Raw genomic sequence first — 20,724 nt, 5'->3', positions numbered from 1 at the left:
GGGGCCACATTTATGATCAATTATGATCTTGGGTTTTCAATAGGAAAGATAATTGTGTGTAGGCGTGACCCCCCCCCCCCCCTATGAATTTATCTTCTTATACGGCACTGGACTGATAAGGTTTTGTCACAATTGATACAATTAACCTAATGTGTTAAACACATCTATGACATAGTAGCATTGTAGGGTCCACACCCGGATGCCCGGTTAGTATACGGGTAGATGTCATCGCTGATTGGCCGGCTCCATGTAACATAGGAAATCGCTGGCCCGTTCCGTGTTGTGCCGTCACTTGTTCCGCTCACACGTCTGAGATGCACGTGTAGCTTCCGACTGATGAGCAGAGGCTCGTACCCTGTTCTGCACTAATCCCAGTCAACCTCTCGGTGTTATTCTGTATGTTCAGACCACGGGAGGTATCCACAAGTGCACCGTTTTTCATAAACACGTTCCTCAGTCGCCGACGCCTCTGCAGCTGCTGCTTTTATTCTGTGAAATGGATGTAGTTCTCTCCTTGGCTAAAATTTATGGCAGGAATTCAACCTGAAAGAGAGAGAAGTGATGGCTTCAATGGCCTTCAGGGATGAGGGCAGGATCTGAGATATCGCATGCAGAAGACGGTAACGCATGGGGGCTCATTCACTAAGGGTCCACAGACCACACTATCATATCATATGCTGACGATTTCTGATTTGCGCCGCATTTAACTGGGGATTTTGGCGCTTCGGCACCAGCTTTCACGCAACACTTATAGGGGGGGGGATGCTGTCAGATGTGACTGATTCAGACTAAGTGCGGGATTTAACATTTATATTGTGTTGCAAGCCAAGCACTTACATGCACCGGGAAAAAGAAGGTGAACTCCGGGGACCTGAGCGGGGAAGCGACACATGCAGGATATCGGGAGCAGGATCTTAGTGACTCCCCGCACAGCGCATTATACACGGACAATGCACTTACATGCACCAGGAAGAAGAAGGTGAACTCCGGGGACCTGAGCGGGGAAGCGACACATGCAGGATATCGGGAGCAGGATCTTAGTGACTCCCCGCACAGCGCATTATACACGGACAATGCACTTACATGCACCAGGAAGAAGAAGGTGAACTCCGGGGACCTGAGCGGGGGAGCGACACATGCAGGATATCGGGGCACGATCTTAGTGACTCCCGGCACAGCACATTATACACGGACAATGCACTTACATGCACCAGGAAGAAGAAGGTGAACTCCGGGGACCTGAGCGGGGAAGCGACACATGCAGGATATCGGGTGCAGGATCTTAGTGACTCCCCGCACAGCGCATTATACACGGACAATGCACTTACATGCACCAGGAAGAAGAAGGTGAACTCCAGGGACCTGAGCGGGGAAGCGACACATGCAGGATATCGGGGGCACGATCTTAGTGACTCCCCGCACAGCACATTATACACGGACAATGCACTTACATGCACCAGGAAGAAGAAGGTGAACTCCAGGGACCTGAGCGGGGAAGCGACACATGCAGGATATCGGGCGCAGGATCTTAGTGACTCCCCGCACAGCGCATTATACACGGACAATGCACTTACATGCACCAGGAAGAAGAAGCTGAACTCCAGGGACCTGAGCGGGGAAGTGACACATGCAGGATATCGGGCGCAGGATCTTAGTGACTCCCCGCACAGCGCATTATACACGGACAATGCACTTACATGCACCAGGAAGAAGAAGGTGAACTCCAGGGACCTGAGCGGGGAAGCGACACATGCAGGATATCGGGTGCAGGATCTTAGTGACTCCCCGCACAGCGCATTATACACGGACAATGCACTTACATGCACCAGGAAGAAGAAGGTGAACTCCAGGGACCTGAGCGGGGAAGCGACACATGCAGGATATCGGGTGCAGGATCTTAGTGACTCCCCGCACAGCGCATTATACACGGACAATGCACTTACATGCACCAGGAAGAAGAAGGTGAACTCCGGGGACCTGAGCGGGGAAACGACACATGCAGGATATCGGGTGCAGGATCTTAGTGACTCCCCGCACAGCGCATTATACATGGACAATGCACTTACATGCACCAGGAAGAAGAAGGTGAACTCCAGGGACCTGAGCGGGGAAGTGACACATGCAGGATATCGGGTGCAGGATCTTAGTGACTCCCCGCACAGCGCATTATACATGGACAATGCACTTACATGCACCAGGAAGAAGAAGGTGAACTCCAGGGACCTGAGCGGGGAAGCGACACATGCAGGATATCGGGTGCAGGATCTTAGTGACTCCCCGCACAGCACATTATACACGGACAATGCACTTACATGCACCAGGAAGAAGAAGGTGAACTCCGGGGACCTGAGCGGGGAAGCGACACATGCAGGATATCGGGTGCAGGATCTTAGTGACTCCCCGCACAGCACATTATACATGGACAATGCACTTACATGCACCAGGAAGAAGAAGGTGAACTCCTGGGACCTGAGCGGGGAAGTGACACATGCAGGATATCGGGGGCAGGATCTTAGTGACTCCCCGCACAGCGCATTATACACGGACAATGCACTTACATGCACCAGGAAGAAGAAGGTGAACTCCAGGGACCTGAGCGGGGAAGAGACACATGCAGGATATCGGGAGCAGGATCTTAGTGACTCCCCGCACAGCGCATTATACACGGACAATGCACTTACATGCACCAGGAAGAAGAAGGTGAACTCCGGGGACCTGAGCGGGGAAGCGACACATGCAGGATATCGGGCGCAGGATCTTAGTGACTCCCCGCACAGCGCATTATACACGGACAATGCACTTACATGCACCAGGAAGAAGGTGAACCCCTGGGACCTGAGCGGGGAAGTGACACATGCAGGATATCAGGCGCAGGATCTTAGTGACTCCCCGCACAGCACATTATACACGGACAATGCACTTACATGCACCAGGTTAAAGAAGGTGAACTCCGGGGACCTGAGCGGGGAAGCGACACATGCAGGATATCGGGAGCAGGATCTTAGTGACTCCCCGCACAGCGCATTATACACGGACAATGCACTTACATGCACCAGGAAGAAGAAGGTGAACTCCAGGGACCTGAGCGGGGAGCGACACATGCAGGATATCGGGAGCAGGATCTTAGTGACTCCCCGCACAGCGCATTATACACGGACAATGCACTTACATGCACCAGGAAGAAGAAGGTGAACTCCTGGGACCTGAGCGGGGAAGTGACACATGCAGGATATCGGGCGCAGGATCTTAGTGACTCTCCGCACAGCGCATTATACACGGACAATGCACTTACATGCACCAGGAAGAAGAAGGTGAACTCCGGGGACCTGAGCGGGGAAGTGACACATGCAGGATATCGGGCGCAGGATCTTAGTGACTCCCCGCACAGCACATTATACACGGACAATGCACTTACATGCACCAGGAAGAAGAAGGTGAACTCCGGGGACCTGAGCGGGGAAGTGACACATGCAGGATATCGGGTGCAGGATCTTAGTGACTACCCGCACAGCACATTATACACAGACAATGCACTTACATGCACCAGGAAGAAGAAGGTGTACCCCTGGGACCTGAGCGGGGAAGCGACACATGCAGGATATCGGAAGCAGGATCTTAGTGACTCCCCGCACAGCACATTATACACGGACAATGCACTTACATGCACCAGGAAGAAGAAGGTGTACCCCTGGGACCTGAGCGGGGAAGCGACACATGCAGGATATCGGGAGCAGGATCTTAGTGACTCCCCGCACAGTGCATTATACACAGACAATGCACTTACATGTACCAGGAAGAAGAAGGTGAACTCCAGGGACCTGAGCGGGGAAGTGACACATGCAGGATATCGGGAGCAGGATCTTAGTGACTCCACGCACAGCACATTATACACGGACAATGCACTTACATGCACCAGGAAGAAGAAGGTGAACTCCAGGGACCTGAGCAGGGAAGCTACACATGCAGGATATCGGGTGCAGGATCTTAGTGACTCCCCGCACAGCACATTATACACGGACAATGCACTTACATGCACCAGGAAGAAGAAGGTGAACTCCGGGGACCTGAGCGGGGAAGTGACACATGCAGGATATCGGGCGCAGGATCTTAGTGACTCCCCGCACAGCGCATTATACACGGACAATGCACTTACATGCACCAGGAAGAAGAAGGTGAACTCCGGGGACCTGAGCGGGGAAGCGACACATGCAGGATATCGGACGCACGATCTTAGTGACTCCCGCACAGCACATTATACACGGACAATGCATTTACATGCACCAGGAAGAAGAAGGTGAACTCCAGGGACCTGAGCGGGGAAGTGACACATGCAGGATATTGAGTGAGTCGGCTGCTGTGCATTGGAGTCGGGGAACGCACCTCTGGGATCGCGCAGGGACGGGTAAGTAAATCTGCCCCATGGAGTCCTACCGGTACAAGAGAGTCAAAATGTAAAAAATAAGAGCTCTATCCTAAACCACGTCCCGTCACAGCGTGGCACGCGGCACTTTGTGGCATCACAGAGAATTGGCGCTGCGGCCGCTCTGTTCTATGGATGTAAAGTGGACCTGGAGTCAGGAAATGTGTCCCAGATTTATGGCTTGCAGTGGAGAGCATCTAAAGTAATAAGATAAGACTGTAGTCTGCAGCCTCCTAATGGTCTCTTAATGGTCTGACATCAGGAGGGGCCCTGCAAATTAGAGGGGGTCTTCACTGCACAACGGCTCCCTCAGAACCACCAGGGTTTGCAATCGATTAAGCACTTCCGTCTTCTTCATTTCCACAATCATTTATGTTATTTTTCTTCTGTTTTCCTTGTTACTTTTCGACTCGGGAGGGATGAAAACTCTCAATATCCTCGGCACGTTTCTGGTTTATCCTTCCCTGGGTATCCTCAGGTACAGGTGCCCACGAGGGCTCAGAATTCTCTTCACCTGCAGAAAAGATTCAATTTATCGCTTTTCCCCGGCATCTAAATGCACGTGGACAGGCAAAATGGTTGTCAGCGCCCTCCTGGCAAGCAGCATCGCACTCACCTGCCCAATCTGCTCCCCTCCGGCTATGCCCCGGGCACAAAGATCACTAATCAGAAGCCCCTGCGCTCTCCCGACACATTATATGACTGGTCACCACTTTATATTCCAGGGGAGTACAATTAAGAGTCGCTTTATATTGGCCAACGTCTGCCGAGATTATAGATCAGACAAATGGTCACCCCGCAGGAAGGATAGGAACGAGGAGCCCGAATACTGGAGGGGGGAGGTGCATTACAGATAAGATCTCACATCCGCCACATTCTGAGGATTCTTGATACATTGTAACAGCGCTGGAGATTCTGACTTCATTCATAAATTACCTGGTGATTCCAGGATTTAGAAAAGGTTCCAAATTATTTACACGTGACATAAAGCGTCACGATGAAGCATGAATGGGGCACAAGCGTCGCACCTCCACCGCAAGGCACTGTCGCTCTTACTGACCGACTACGCTAATAACGTTATTTACACGACTATTTTCTAACTCCAAACCTTATATAATGGAGAAGCCCCCCCCCCCCCCCCTCCGCTTCCCCAAACCTGCCGTATCTTCTCCACATATTCCGGAGATTGGAAATGAGAAGCTAAATCTGGAAATGTTATGTGAATGAGCCGGGAGCGCGGCAGATTGTGCGGCCTCTTCTGCTGTCACCTTCCATTCAGGAATATCTCCGGCTCTATTTAGGAGAGTGCTCAGGATGGGGTGATAATAATGTGGAGGCTTATAAATCTCTGGGGTTGTCCGCTCTGGGGATCATTCATTAGGTGCCCCCCAATGTCAGGGGCTGGTGAGTGGCAGCAGACATTTGTTTGGTGACTTCCCTGTAATGGACTGAGAGAATAAATAAAGGAGGAGAGGCCTTTTGTTTTATGGCCCCGTGTGACGCCATTCATTCACAACCGGTGTTTATCCTGAAATATAAAGAGCACATTCCCTGGAATTAGCTCCTTGACTCGTAAATGCCCCCACTCCGCACAGCTTCCACAAAACGCTCGCTCCGGCTAGGACATCTCTATGGAGTCCTGGATGTAATCTAATTGTAAATAATCATCTGCACAATTTCTTTTCTTAGCTCATTGCATTGCTTTCTGCTGTAGACGGAGCTTTACATGTGTAATAATGGGGATGTGTATGTATTCCAGGATTGTAGCTGCTCACACTGCATTGCTTTCTGCTGTAGACGGAGCTTTACATGTGTAATAATGGGGATGTGTATGTATTCCAGGATTGTAGCTTCTCACACTGCATTGCTTTCTGCTGTAGACGGAGCTTTACATGTGTAATAATGGGGATGTGTATGTATTCCAGGATTGTAGCTGCTCACACTGCATTGCTTTCTGCTGTAGATGGAGCTTTACATGTGTAATAATGGGGATGTGTATGTATTCCAGGATTGTAGCTTCTCACACTGCATTGCTTTCTGCTGTAGACGGAGCTTTACATGTGTAATAATGGGGATGTGTATGTATTCCAGGATTGTAGCTGCTCACACTGCATTGCTTTCTGCTGTAGACGGAGCTTTACATGTGTAATAATGGGGCTGTGTATGTATTCCAGGATTGTAGCTTCTCACACTGCATTGCTTTCTGCTGTAGACGGAGCTTTACATGTGTAATAATGGGGATGTGTATGTATTCCAGGATTGTAGCTTCTCCCACTGCATTGCTTTCTGCTGTAGATGGAGCTTTACATGTGTAATAATGGGGATGTGTATGTATTCCAGGATTGTAGCTGCTCACACTGCATTGCTTTCTGCTGTAGACGGAGCTTTACATGTGTAATAATGGGGATGTGTATGTATTCCAGGATTGTAGCTTCTCCCACTGCATTGCTTTCTGCTGTAGACGGAGCTTTACATGTGTAATAATGGGGATGTGTATGTATTCCAGGATTGTAGCTTCTCCCACTGCATTGCTTTCTGCTGTAGATGGAGCTTTACATGTGTAATAATGGGGATGTGTATGTATTCAAGGATTGTAGCTTCTCACACTGCATTGCTTTCTGCTGTAGACGGAGCTTTACATGTGTAATAATGGGGATGTGTATGTATTCCAGGATTGTAGCTTCTCACACTGCATTGCTTTCTGCTGTAGACGGAGCTTTACATGTGTAATAATGGGGATGTGTATGTATTCCAGGATTGTAGCTGCTCACACTGCATTGCTTTCTGCTGCAGATGGAGCTTTACATGTGTAATAATGGGGATGTGTATGTATTCCAGGATTGTAGCTTCTCCCACTGCATTGCTTTCTGCTGTAGACGGAGCTTTACATGTGTAATAATGGGGATGTGTATGTATTCCAGGATTGTAGCTTCTCCCACTGCATTGCTTTCTGCTGTAGATGGAGCTTTACATGTGTAATAATGGGGATGTGTATGTATTCCAGGATTGTAGCTTCTCACACTGCATTGCTTTCTGCTGTAGACGGAGCTTTACATGTGTAATAATGGGGATGTGTATGTATTCCAGGATTGTAGCTTCTCACACTGCATTGCTTTCTGCTGTAGACGGAGCTTTACATGTGTAATAATGGGGATGTGTATGTATTCCAGGATTGTAGCTTCTCACACTGCATTGCTTTCTGCTGTAGACGGAGCTTTACATGTGTAATAATGGGGATGTGTATGTATTCCAGGATTGTAGCTTCTCACACTGCATTGCTTTCTGCTGTAGATGGAGCTTTACATGTGTAATAATGGGGATGTGTATGTATTCCAGGATTGTAGCTTCTCACACTGCATTGCTTTCTGCTGTAGACGGAGCTTTACATGTGTAATAATGGGGATGTGTATGTATTCCAGGATTGTAGCTTCTCACACTGCATTGCTTTCTGCTGTAGACGGAGCTTTACATGTGTAATAATGGGGATGTGTATGTATTCCAGGATTGTAGCTTCTCCCACTGCATTGCTTTCTGCTGTAGACGGAGCTTTACATGTGTAATAATGGGGATGTGTATGTATTCCAGGATTGTAGCTGCTCACACTGCATTGCTTTCTGCTGTAGATGGAGCTTTACATGTGTAATAATGGGGATGTGTATGTATTCCAGGATTGTAGCTTCTCACACTGCATTGCTTTCTGCTGTAGACGGAGCTTTACATGTGTAATAATGGGGATGTGTATGTATTCCAGGATTGTAGCTTCTCCCACTGCATTGCTTTCTGCTGCAGATGGAGCTTTACATGTGTAATAATGGGGCTGTGTATGTATTCCAGGATTGTAGCTTCTCACACTGCATTGCTTTCTGCTGCAGATGGAGCTTTACATGTGTAATAATGGGGATGTGTATGTATTCCAGGATTGTAGCTTCTCACACTGCATTGCTTTCTGCTGTAGACGGAGCTTTACATGTGTAATAATGGGGATGTGTATGTATTCCAGGATTGTAGCTTCTCACACTGCATTGCTTTCTGCTGTAGACGGAGCTTTACATGTGTAATAATGGGGATGTGTATGTATTCCAGGATTGTAGCTTCTCACACTGCATTGCTTTCTGCTGTAGACGGAGCTTTACATGTGTAATAATGGGGCTGTGTATGTATTCCAGGATTGTAGCTTCTCCCACTGCATTGCTTTCTGCTGTAGACGGAGCTTTACATGTGTAATAATGGGGATGTGTATGTATTCCAGGATTGTAGCTTCTCACACTGCATTGCTTTCTGCTGTAGACGGAGCTTTACATGTGTAATAATGGGGCTGTGTATGTATTCCAGGATTGTAGCTTCTCACACTGCATTGCTTTCTGCTGCAGATGGAGCTTTACATGTGTAATAATGGGGCTGTGTATGTATTCCAGGATTGTAGCTTCTCACACTGCATTGCTTTCTGCTGCAGATGGAGCTTTACATGTGTAATAATGGGGCTGTGTATGTATTCCAGGATTGTAGCTGCTCACACTGCATTGCTTTCTGCTGTAGATGGAGCTTTACATGTGTAATAATGGGGCTGTGTATGTATTCCAGGATTGTAGCTTCTCACACTGCATTGCTTTCTGCTGTAGACGGAGCTTTACATGTGTAATAATGGGGATGTGTATGTATTCCAGGATTGTAGCTTCTCACACTGCATTGCTTTCTGCTGTAGACGGAGCTTTACATGTGTAATAATGGGGATGTGTATGTATTCCAGGATTGTAGCTGCTCACACTGCATTGCTTTCTGCTGTAGATGGAGCTTTACATGTGTAATAATGGGGATGTGTATGTATTCCAGGATTGTAGCTTCTCACACTGCATTGCTTTCTGCTGTAGACGGAGCTTTACATGTGTAATAATGGGGATGTGTATGTATTCCAGGATTGTAGCTTCTCACACTGCATTGCTTTCTGCTGTAGACGGAGCTTTACATGTGTAATAATGGGGATGTGTATGTATTCCAGGATTGTAGCTGCTCACACTGCATTGCTTTCTGCTGTAGACGGAGCTTTACATGTGTAATAATGGGGATGTGTATGTATTCCAGGATTGTAGCTTCTCCCACTGCATTGCTTTCTGCTGTAGACGGAGCTTTACATGTGTAATAATGGGGCTGTGTATGTGTTCCAGGATTGTAGCTTCTCCCACTGCATTGCTTTCTGCTGTAGACGGAGCTTTACATGTGTAATAATGGGGATGTGTATGTATTCCAGGATTGTAGCTTCTCCCACTGCATTGCTTTCTGCTGTAGACGGAGCTTTACATGTGTAATAATGGGGATGTGTATGTATTCCAGGATTGTAGCTTCTTACACTGCATTGCTTTCTGCTGTAGATGGAGCTTTACATGTGTAATAATGGGGATGTGTATGTATTCCAGGATTGTAGCTTCTCCCACTGCATTGCTTTCTGCTGTAGACGGAGCTTTACATGTGTAATAATGGGGATGTGTATGTATTCCAGGATTGTAGCTTCTCACACTGCATTGCTTTCTGCTGTAGATGGAGCTTTACATGTGTAATAATGGGGCTGTGTATGTATTCCAGGATTGTAGCTTCTCCCACTGCATTGCTTTCTGCTGTAGATGGAGCTTTACATGTGTAATAATGGGGATGTGTATGTATTCCAGGATTGTAGCTTCTCACACTGCATTGCTTTCTGCTGTAGACGGAGCTTTACATGTGTAATAATGGGGATGTGTATGTATTCCAGGATTGTAGCTTCTCCCACTGCATTGCTTTCTGCTGTAGACGGAGCTTTACATGTGTAATAATGGGGATGTGTATGTATTCCAGGATTGTAGCTTCTCCCACTGCATTGCTTTCTGCTGTAGACGGAGCTTTACATGTGTAATAATGGGGATGTGTATGTATTCCAGGATTGTAGCTTCTCCCACTGCATTGCTTTCTGCTGCAGATGGAGCTTTACATGTGTAATAATGGGGATGTGTATGTATTCCAGGATTGTAGCTGCTCACACTGCATTGCTTTCTGCTGTAGACGGAGCTTTACATGTGTAATAATGGGGATGTGTATGTATTCCAGGATTGTAGCTTCTCACACTGCATTGCTTTCTGCTGCAGATGGAGCTTTACATGTGTAATAATGGGGATGTGTATGTATTCCAGGATTGTAGCTTCTCACACTGCATTGCTTTCTGCTGTAGACGGAGCTTTACATGTGTAATAATGGGGCTGTGTATGTATTCCAGGATTGTAGCTTCTCCTGCTGCATTGGGGACGTGTCCTCACACTGCTGTGCTCTGTGCATAGTCTCTGTCCCGAGTGAAAGCCATTGAAGCTTCTGTTTGAATCCCACAGTAAATGCAGGTAGCTAAGAGGAAACACCCCGGATTCTGGAAGATGCATCCAATATCACAACCTGGCAGCTCCACAAGACACATCCAAGGATATCCGCAGTCCAGCCTGGCTCATGTGCCGACAGGTTCCCGTAATATTGTATGGGTGCAGCAGGTCCCCCATTGCGCCTCCAGCTGCTCCCCACTTTCCCGGGCAGCACAGAGACGGTTATCTATGGAACGTCTCGTCTTAATCTCTCGTAATGTTCCCGGGATTCTTCTAATGCCACTAAGCGAGTCATTAACCAAAAACCCTGTCCCTGCAGTCACTGTCGGGGATTAGCCGCGTTATTAATGGAGGGTAGAAAAAAAACCCAAGAACAACAGCGCGTAATAAAACCGGATACGAGACGAGAGGCTGATAGTAATTAAACATTTACATGCAGGATGAGAAAATTATTACAGCAGCCATAAAATGTCCAGACGGAGCCGAATGTGAGAGGATGAAGCGAGGTCTGAGCCCGAGCGACGCGTCGTAAGTGCCGCTCCACATCAGCCGGAGCACAGAGCCAGAGCACAGAGACAGAGCACAGAGACGGAGCACAGAGAGGGAGCACACAGAGGGAGCACAGAGAGGGAGCACAGAGACGGAGCACACAGCTGGAGCACAGAGACGGAGCACAGAGAGGGAGCACACAGAGGGAGCACAGAGACGGAGCACAGAGACGGAGCACAGAGACGGAGCACAGAGACGGAGCACAGAGAGGGAGCACACAGAGGGAGCACAGAGACGGAGCACAGAGAGGGAGCACAGAGACGGAGCACAGAGCTGGAGCACAGAGAGGGAGCACAGAGAGACGGAGCACAGAGATGGAGCACAGAGACGGAGCACAGAGACGGAGCACAGAGCCGGAGCACAGAGAGGGAGAACAGAGCCGGAGACTCCTTTGTCTTCCTATCTCAGAATCTTTTTCTTCTTCATGTTGCGCATTAAGTCGTCTTAAAGGCTCACACTTCACCGCAGTTCAGCTCCTCGATGAAGGCGATCAAGGTAACGCTCGCGCACTAAACTGTGCAGGCACAGCGGGAGGCCGCTATCAAACGCACCAAAGCCTTATAGTTACAACAAAGGGCAGGATTAAGAAAACCCCCGGCATGACCTGCCGCCAGCACACGGCTCCGCTTCTTCTCCGACCTTTTCGGCTTTTATGATTATTTCAGGTTTTTTTTCTTTTATTCCTTTGAGCTTTACTTTATGGATCCCTTGTGCCAATTCGGAGATACTGGAAATCCAGTACAACGCAATGTGTACGGCGTGTGAGCGCTACAGAGGGATCTCGTAAGAGACAAAGATGTTTATGCGTTTTCTCCTTGGGAGTTTTCTTTGTAAAAGTTACTAAAACATTTGCGCTCTCTTCTGATAATCGACAACTCTTGAGTCACGAGGTGGTAAATAAGAGGTTTTTTGCAGAGATCCAGGCATTGAAGGGTTGATCTTATCAGGTGCCTGGGTCAGATCGGAGCTATGTGAGTGCCCCCTTAAGGCTCGATTACACGGACTAGGGGACAGACTCGTGTGATTGCATCTTTTATGTGGTCATAAAGATAATAATTTGTCAGCAGCGGGGGGTTCCCGAAAAAACAAAGCTTTATGGTTAGAGATGTCTCATCCGTGGTACAATCATTTTAGCATTTGGCCCTCGGTTGTTGATGATTTTGTCGATGTTCTCCTGTTGCAGGAACCTTAGAATGTGATTTATTCCTCGGCCTCGTGTACACAATGGTTTCTAGTAGCCGTGAACTGTGGCACAAACGGGACCAAGCCGCGTGCCCACCCTGATGACAGAACCATGGCGCAGACGCCAGGACCATGTGGAGGCGTGAGGGGTGAGGAGCACTTACCTCCCCTCGTCTCCACCTCACCGGTAATGTCTCCTGGTTTCCGGTCTGTGAGAAGCCCAGGGTGTGAGGGGTGAGGAGCACTTACCTCCCCTCATCTCCACCTCACCGGTAATGTCTCCTGGTTTCCGGTCTGTGAGAAGCCCAGGGTGTGAGGGGTGAGGAGCACTTACCTCCCCTCATCTCCACCTCACCGGTAATGTCTCCTGGTTTCCGGTCTGTTAGAAGCCCAGGGTGTGAGGGGTGAGGAGCACTTACCTCCCCTCATCTCCACCTCTCCGGTGACTTCTCCTGGTCTCTGGTCTGTGAGAAGCCCCGGGTGTGAGGGGTGAGGAGCACTTACCTCCCCTCATCTCCACCTCTCCGGTGACTTCTCCTGGTTTCTGGTCTGTGAGAAGCCCAGGGTGTGAGGGGTGAGGAGCACTTACCTCCCCTCATCTCCACCTCTCCGGTAACGTCTCCTGGTTTCTGGTCTGTGAGAAGCCCAGGGTGTGAGGGGTGAGGAGCACTTACCTCCCCTCATCTCCACCTCTCCGGTAACGTCTCCTGGTTTCTGGTCTGTGAGAAGCCCAGGGTGTGAGGGGTGAGGAGCACTTACCTCCCCTCATCTCCACCTCTCCGGTGACTTCTCCTGGTTTCCGGTCTGTGAGAAGCCCAGGGTGTGAGGGGTGAGGAGCACTTACCTCCCCTCATCTCCACCTCTCCGGTAACGTCTCCTGGTTTCTGGTCTGTGAGAAGCCCAGGGTGTGAGGGGTGAGGAGCACTTACCTCCCCTCATCTCCACCTCACCGGTGACTTCTCCTGGTTTCCGGTCTGTGAGAAGCCCAGGGTGTGAGGGGTGAGGAGCACTTACCTTCCCTCATCTCCACCTCACCGGTGACTTCTCCTGGTTTCTGGTCTGTGTGAAGCCCAGGGTGTGAGGGTTGAGGAGCACTTACCTCCCCTCATCTCCACCTCACCGGTGACTTCTCCTGGTTTCCGGTCTGTGAGAAGCCCCGGGTGTGAGGGGTGAGGAGCACTTACCTTCCCTCATCTCCACCTCACCGGTGACTTCTCCTGGTTTCCGGTCTGTGAGAAGCCCAGGGTGTGAGGGGTGAGGAGCACTTACCTCCCCTCATCTCCACCTCTCCGGTGACTTCTCCTGGTTTCCGGTCTGTGAGAAGCCCAGGGTGTGAGGGGGTGAGGAGCACTTACCTTCCCTCATCTCTACCTCAACGGTAACGACTCCTGGTTTCTGGTCTGTGAGAAGCCCAGGGGGAGAGGGGTGAGGAGCACTTACCTCCCCTCATCTCCACCTCTCCGGTGACTTCTCCTGGTTTCTGGTCTGTGAGAAGCCCAGGGTGTGAGGGGTGAGGAGCACTTACCTCCCCTCATCTCCACCTCTCCGGTAACGTCTCCTGGTTTCCGGTCTGTGAGAAGCCCAGGGTGTGAGGGGTGAGGAGCACTTACCTCCCCTCATCTCCACCTCTCCGGTGACTTCTCCTGGTTTCTGGTCTGTGAGAAGCCCAGGGTGTGAGGGGTGAGGAGCACTTACCTCCCCTCATCTCTACCTCACCGGTGACTTCTCCTGGTTTCCGGTCTGTGAGAAGCCCCGGGTGTGAGGGGTGAGGAGCACTTACCTTCCCTCATCTCTACCTCAACGGTAACGACTCCTGGTTTCTGGTCTGTGAGAAGCCCAGGGTGTGAGGGGTGAGGAGCACTTACCTCCCCTCATCTCCACCTCACCGGTAATGTCTCCTGGTTTCCGGTCTGTGAGAAGCCCAGGGTGTGAGGGGTGAGGAGCACTTACCTCCCCTCATCTCCACCTCACCGGTAACTTCTCCTGGTTTCTGGTCTGTGAGAAGCCCAGGGTGTGAGGGGTGAGGAGCACTTACCTCCCCTCATCTCCACCTCACCGGTAACGTCTCCTGGTTTCCGGTCTGTGAGAAGCCCAGGGTGTGAGGGGTGAGGAGCACTTACCTCCCCTCATCTCCACCTCTCCGGTAACGTCTCCTGGTTTCTGGTCTGTGAGAAGCCCAGGGTGTGAGGGGTGAGGAGCACTTACCTCCCCTCATCTCCACCTCACCGGTGACTTCTCCTGGTTTCCGGTCTGTGAGAAGCCCAGGGTGTGAGGGGTGAGGAGCACTTACCTCCCCTCATCTCCACCTCACCGGTGACTTCTCCTGGTTTCCGGTCTGTGAGAAGCCCCGGGTGTGAGGGGTGAGGAGCACTTACCTCCCCTCATCTCCACCTCACCGGTAACGTCTCCTGGTTTCTGGTCTGTGAGAAGCCCAGGGTGTGAGGGGGTGAGGAGCACTTACCTCCCCTCATCTCCACCTCGCCGGTGACTTCTCCTGGTTTCTGGTCTGTGAGAAGCCCAGGGTGTGAGGGGTGAGGAGCACTTACCTCCCCTCATCTCCACCTCACCGGTGACTTCTCCTGGTTTCCGGTCTGTGAGAAGCCCAGGGTGTGAGGAGTGAGGAGCACTTACCTCCCCTCATCTCTACCTCACCGGTGACTTCTCCTGGTTTCCGGTCTGTGAGAAGCCCAGGGTGTGAGGGGTGAGGAGCACTTACCTCCCCTCATCTCCACCTCACCGGTGACTTCTCCTGGTTTCCGGTCTGTGAGAAGCCCAGGGTGTGAGGGGTGAGGAGCACTTACCTCCCCTCATCTCCACCTCACCGGTAATGTCTCCTGGTCTCTGGTCTGTGAGAAGCCCAGGGTGTGAGGGGTGAGGAGCACTTACCTCCCCTCATCTCCACCTCTCCGGTGACTTCTCCTGGTTTCTGGTCTGTGAGAAGCCCAGGGTGTGAGGGGTGAGGAGCACTTACCTCCCCTCATCTCCACCTCTCCGGTGACTTCTCCTGGTTTCCGGTCTGTGAGAAGCCCAGGGTGTGAGGGGTGAGGAGCACTTACCTCCCCTCATCTCTACCTCACCGGTGACTTCTCCTGGTTTCCGGTCTGTGAGAAGCCCCGGGTGTGAGGGGTGAGGAGCACTTACCTCCCCTCATCTCCACCTCACCGGTAATGTCTCCTGGTTTCCGGTCTGTGAGAAGCCCAGGGTGTGAGGGGGTGAGGAGCACTTACCTCCCCTCATCTCCACCTCACCGGTGACTTCTCCTGGTCTCTGGTCTATGAGAAGCCCAGGGTGTGAGGGGTGAGGAGCACTTACCTCCCCTCATCTCCACCTCACCCGTAATGTCTCCTGGTTTCCGGTCTGTGAGAAGCCCAGGGTGTGAGGGGGTGAGGAGCACTTACCTCCCCTCATCTCCACCTCTCCGGTGACTTCTCCTGGTTTCTGGTCTGTGAGAAGCCCAGGGTGTGAGGGGTGAGGAGCACTTACCTCCCCTCATCTCCACCTCACCGGTGACTTCTCCTGGTTTCTGGTCTGTGAGAAGCCCAGGGTGTGAGGGGGTGAGGAGCACTTACCTCCCCTCATCTCCACCTCTCCGGTGACTTCTCCTGGTTTCTGGTCTGTGAGAAGCCCAGGGTGTGAGGGGTGAGGAGCACTTACCTCCCCTCATCTCCACCTCACCGGTAATGTCTCCTGGTTTCCGGTCTGTGAGAAGCACGGAGGGGTGAGGAGCACTTACCTCCCCTCATCTCCACCTCACCGGTGACTTCTCCTGGTTTCCGGTCTGTGAGAAGCCCCGGGTGTGAGGGGTGAGGAGCACTTACCTCCCCTCATCTCCACCTCACCGGTAACGTCTCCTGGTTTCTGGTCTGTGAGAAGCCCAGGGTGTGAGGGGTGAGGAGCACTTACCTCCCCTCATCTCCACCTCTCCGGTGACTTCTCCTGGTTTCCGGTCTGTGAGAAGCCCAGGGTGTGAGGGGTGAGGAGCACTTACCTCCCCTCATCTCTACCTCACCGGTGACTTCTCCTGGTTTCCGGTCTGTGAGAAGCCCCGGGTGTGAGGGGTGAGGAGCACTTACCTCCCCTCATCTCCACCTCACCGGTAATGTCTCCTGGTTTCCGGTCTGTGAGAAGCCCAGGGTGTGAGGGGGTGAGGAGCACTTACCTCCCCTCATCTCCACCTCACCGGTGACTTCTCCTGGTCTCTGGTCTATGAGAAGCCCAGGGTGTGAGGGGTGAGGAGCACTTACCTCCCCTCATCTCCACCTCACCCGTAATGTCTCCTGGTTTCCGGTCTGTGAGAAGCCCAGGGTGTGAGGGGTGAGGAGCACTTACCTCCCCTCATCTCCACCTCACCGGTAATGTCTCCTGGTTTCCGGTCTGTGAGAAGCCCAGGGTGTGAGGGGTGAGGAGCACTTACCTCCCCTCATCTCCACCTCACCGGTAATGTCTCCTGGTTTCCGGTCTGTGAGAAGCCCAGGGTGTGAGGGGTGAGGAGCACTTACCTCCCCTCATCTCTACCTCTCCGGTGACTTCTCCTGGTTTCCGGTCTGTGAGAAGCCCTGGGTGTGAGGGGTGAGGAGCACTTACCTCCCCTCATCTCCACCTCACCGGTAATGTCTCCTGGTTTCCGGTCTGTGAGAAGCCCAGGGTGTGAGGGGGTGAGGAGCACTTACCTCCCCTCATCTCCACCTCACCGGTGACTTCTCCTGGTCTCTGGTCTATGAGAAGCCCAGGGTGTGAGGGGTGAGGAGCACTTACCTCCCCTCATCTCCACCTCACCCGTAATGTCTCCTGGTTTCCGGTCTGTGAGAAGCCCAGGGTGTGAGGGGGTGAGGAGCACTTACCTCCCCTCATCTCCACCTCTCCGGTGACTTCTCCTGGTTTCTGGTCTGTGAGAAGCCCAGGGTGTGAGGGGTGAGGAGCACTTACCTCCCCTCATCTCCACCTCACCGGTGACTTCTCCTGGTTTCCGGTCTGTGAGAAGCCCAGGGTGTGAGGGGTGAGGAGCACTTACCTCCCCTCATCTCCACCTCACCGGTGACTTCTCCTGGTTTCTGGTCTGTGAGAAGCCCCGGGTGTGAGGGGTGAGGAGCACTTACCTCCCCTCATCTCCACCTCACCGGTGACTTCTCCAGGTTTCTGGTCTGTGAGAAGCCCAGGGTGTGAGGGGTGAGGAGCACTTACCTCCCCTCATCTCCACCTCACCGGTAACGTCTCCTGGTTTCTGGTCTGTGAGAAGCCCAGGGTGTGAGGGGTGAGGAGCACTTACCTCCCCTCATCTCCACCTCACCGGTGACTTCTCCAGGTTTCTGGTCTGTGAGAAGCCCAGGGTGTGAGGGGTGAGGAGCACTTACCTCCCCTCATCTCCACCTCACCGGTGACTTCTCCTGGTTTCCGGTCTGTGAGAAGCCCAGGGTGTGAGGGGTGAGGAGCACTTACCTCCCCTCATCTCCACCTCACCGGTGACTTCTCCTGGTCTGTGAGAAGCACGGAGGGGTGAGGAGCACTTACCTCCCCTCATCTCCACCTCACCGGTGACTTCTCCAGGTTTCCGGTCTGTGAGAAGCCCAGGGTGTGAGGAGCACTTACCTCCCCTCATCTCCACCTCACCGGTAATGTCTCCTGGTTTCTGGTCTGTGAGAAGCCCAGGGTGTGAGGGGTGAGGAGCACTTACCTCCCCTCATCTCCACCTCACCGGTGACTTCTCCAGGTTTCTGGTCTGTGAGAAGCCCAGGGTGTGAGGGGTGAGGAGCACTTACCTCCCCTCATCTCCACCTCACCGGTGACTTCTCCTGGTTTCCGGTCTGTGAGAAGCCCAGGGTGTGAGGGGTGAGGAGCACTTACCTCCCCTCATCTCCACCTCACCGGTGACTTCTCCTGGTTTCCGGTCTGTGAGAAGCCCAGGGTGTGAGGGGTGAGGAGCACTTACCTCCCCTCATCTCCACCTCACCGGTGACTTCTCCTGGTCTGTGAGAAGCACGGAGGGGTGAGGAGCACTTACCTCCCCTCATCTCCACCTCACCGGTGACTTCTCCAGGTTTCCGGTCCTGTGCGTTTAGCATTACAGTGTGAATGAGTGTGAGCTCTGGGGACCAGTCACCTCTTCTTCATCATTGTCTCTATTTCCGGCTCAATTTCTTGATCTGTAACTTTTTTCCCCTGGATTTTTTCATCCGTCCTCCAGGTTCCCCCAGCGTCAGAGGCGGCACTCGGTTACAGACATTTAGGAGTTTGCTCACATTCTCTCGTCTTCTTGTTGTCCCGGCTAGGACTCCATGGTCTTGTACATACCTACACGAGGGAGCGGGGCCACACCTGCAATGTTAATTAATGGAAACATCTTAAAAACATGTTCCTGGTGCAGATGGCGGCCGTCACTCACCGAGGCTTGTCCTCAGAAGAACTAGACTCTCAATTGCTGCCGGAGAGGGTGAAGTGTCTAAAGGGCAGAGGTCAAGCGGTGTGTGACCTTACAGCTAGAGGACACTAACAGGAGTGCTGGGGGGCGCTGGGGGCGCAGAGTAATGGTCTAGTCACACGCAGCCTAAAGAAAACATGTGCTGTACTTATCACTAGACCCACTCTACAGCCCGGGGGGGGGGGGGGGGGGGGGGGCGGCTTAGGGGGGGCTTTACTCTCATCCAATTACTGTAGCATGCCTTGAGATGGAGGTCATGAGCTCGGCTGGAACCTTCTGGTCTAATAGGAGACGGATACTTTGTATATAGATGGTTACGGGTCCTCCAACAAAATGGCCAAAACTGCAACAATGATGCAGAAGAGGAAGTGCAAGATAAGAGATGTGCCTTAAGACAGATCCAATGTGCGGTACCGAAAGATCCAGTGTGAGAAGAGAGAGATTCGCCTCCGATGGGGATCCAAGTGTCAGATTCATCGCAAAAGTGACAATTATCGGAACATTTTTGCGGTTTTTTTTGTCTTGTTGGTTTTCTTTTCCAGCAATGCTTTACTGTATCTGCAATAAACGACGACGAACAAGAAATTATGTTTTCCCCAAAACAATTGTTAACTATTTATTGCTCTTCTTCTGTTCGCTCGTTGTGATTGTCTAAGAGGCTCCTCCCCCCCCCCCCCCCGCACTCCTATCCTCCTCACCATCTAAAAATACACACAATGGATTTCTATGTAGTGCGGATGACAAATGAGGAACATTTCTGATTTATTCTAAGGGATTTTTACTGAAATAGACTGGATTCCCGCATGCACAGTGATTCTAAGATCCATTTCACACAATAAACAGTTTATATCATGGGGCACATTTACTTACCCGGTCCCTGCGCAATCCCCGATCCGGACTGTCTAACGAGGATGAACTGTGCTGCTATTCACTAAGATCCTGCACCCGATATCCTGCATGTGTCTCTTCCCCGCTCAGGTCCCCGGAGTTCACCTTCTTCTTCCTGGTGCATGTAAGTGCATTGTCCGTGTATAATGCGCTGTGCGGGGAGTCACTAAGATCCTGCGCCCGATATCCTGCATGTGTCGCTTCCCCGCTCAGGTCCCAGGAGTTCGCCTTCTTCTTCCTGGTGCATGTAAGTGCATTGTCCGTGTATAATGCGCTGTGCGGGGAGTCACTAAGATCCTGCACCTGATATCCTGCATGTGTCGCTTCCCCGCTCAGGTCCCCGGAGTTCACCTTCTTCTTCCTGGTGCATGTAAGTGCATTGTCCGTGTATAATGTGCTGTGCGGGGAGTCACTAAGATCGTGCACCCGATATCCTGCATGTGTCGCTTCCCCGCTCAGGTCCCCGGAGTTCACCTTCTTTTTCCCGGTGCATGTAAGTGCATTGTCCGTGTATAATGCGCTGTGCAGGGAGTCACTAAGATCCTGCGTCCGATATCCTGCATGTGTCGCTTCCCCGCTCAGGTCCCAGGGGTACACCTTCTTCTTCCTGGTGCATGTAAGTGCATTGTCTGTGTATAATGCGCTGTGCGGGGAGTCACTAAGATCCTGCCCCCGATATCCTGCATGTGTCACTTCCCCGCTCAGGTCCCCGGAGTTCACCTTCTTCTTCCTGGTGCATGTAAGTGCATTGTCCGTGTATAATGCGCTGTGCGGGGAGTCACTAAGATCCTGCGCCTGATATCCTGCATGTGTCGCTTCCCCGCTCAGGTCCCCGGAGTTCACCTTCTTCTTCCTGGTGCATGTAAGTGCATTGTCCGTGTATAATGCGCTGTGCGGGGAGTCACTAAGATCCTGCGCCTGATATCCTGCATGTG

This window comes from Engystomops pustulosus, unplaced genomic scaffold (assembly GCF_040894005.1).
Source record: "Engystomops pustulosus unplaced genomic scaffold, aEngPut4.maternal MAT_SCAFFOLD_112, whole genome shotgun sequence".
Lineage (NCBI taxonomy): Eukaryota > Metazoa > Chordata > Amphibia > Anura > Leptodactylidae > Engystomops > Engystomops pustulosus.
The sequence above is the reverse complement of the archived record's forward strand: the minus strand, read 5'-3'. Positions refer to the sequence as shown.